This window comes from Apium graveolens, unplaced genomic scaffold (genome assembly GCF_009905375.1).
Source record: "Apium graveolens cultivar Ventura unplaced genomic scaffold, ASM990537v1 ctg3060, whole genome shotgun sequence".
Lineage (NCBI taxonomy): Eukaryota > Viridiplantae > Streptophyta > Magnoliopsida > Apiales > Apiaceae > Apium > Apium graveolens.
This window is the reverse complement of record NW_027417920.1, coordinates 10192-11239: the sequence shown is the minus strand read 5'-3', so window position 1 is coordinate 11239 and position 1048 is coordinate 10192. Positions and strand designations below refer to the sequence as shown.

The following is a 1048-nucleotide window of genomic DNA, read 5'->3' as shown; positions in this document are numbered from 1 at the left end:
GAACCAGTAAACATGGGAGATCGTATTGTTCAAGCTGATCCAGCTCTTATGGATTTTTCTCGGCCTAAAATTGATGACATTCATTCAAGCATCCTTCATCCGGCTATTCAAGCTAACACCTTTGAAATCAAGCCGGGCACTATTCAGATGGTGCAGAATTCTGTTTCTTTTGGAGGAGCGGTAACTGAAGACCCCAACATGCACATAAGGAATTTTGTCGAGATCTGCAGCACTTTTAAGTATAATGGCGTGACTGATGAGGCTATCAAGTTGAGGCTTTTTCCATTCTCACTAAGGGACAAGGCTAAAGAATGGTTACATTCTGAACCAGCTGGGTCCATCACTACGTGGCAAGATCTTACGCAAAAGTTTCTGGTGAAGTTTTATCCGATGGCAAAGACTGCTGCTATGAGGAGTGCTCTTACTCAGTTTGCGCAGCAACCTACAGAATCTATGTGCGAGGCTTGGGAAAGCTACAAGGAAATGTTGAGAAAATGTCCACATCATGGAATGCCGGATTGGATGGTGATCACTGGTTTCTATAATGGTTTGGGGGCCCAATATCGGCCCATGCTCGATGCAGCAGCTGGAGGCGCCTTATGGGCTAAAAGCTATACTGAGGCGTATAATCTTATCGAGACGATGGCTGCAAATGAGCATCAAAACCCAACTCAGAGGATGACGTCAGGCAAGGTAGCAGGTATTCTGGAAGTTGATGCAGCCACCGCTATTGCAGCCCAGCTCCAAGCGCTATCAATGAAGGTTGATTCTCTGGCTACGTATGGAGTTAATCAAATAGCTATGGTTTGTGAGCTTTGTGCAGGTTCTCATGCTACGGATCAGTGTTTTCTTGTAAACGAATCTGTTCAGTATGTGAATAATTATCAGCGACAACAGCAGCCTGTACCAGCGACCTATCATCCTAACAACAGAAATCATCCAAATTTCAGCTGGGGGAATAATCAGAATGCTATCCAGCCACCATATCAGCAAGGAGTGAGTAAACAGTTTAACCCACCTGGATTCCAGCAACCACAGCAGTATGCTA

At 45.0% G+C, this 1048-nt stretch overlaps 1 non-coding gene across 1 annotated transcript; it reads right to left on the bottom strand.

Annotated features, from left to right (window-relative positions):
- Positions 1-405: 405 nt before the first annotated feature.
- On the bottom strand, positions 406-512 carry LOC141700899 (small nucleolar RNA R71). The gene has a single exon (XR_012566584.1). It is a non-coding gene; the product is annotated as a small nucleolar RNA R71 (small nucleolar RNA).
- Between the last annotated feature and the right edge of the window lie 536 nt (positions 513-1048).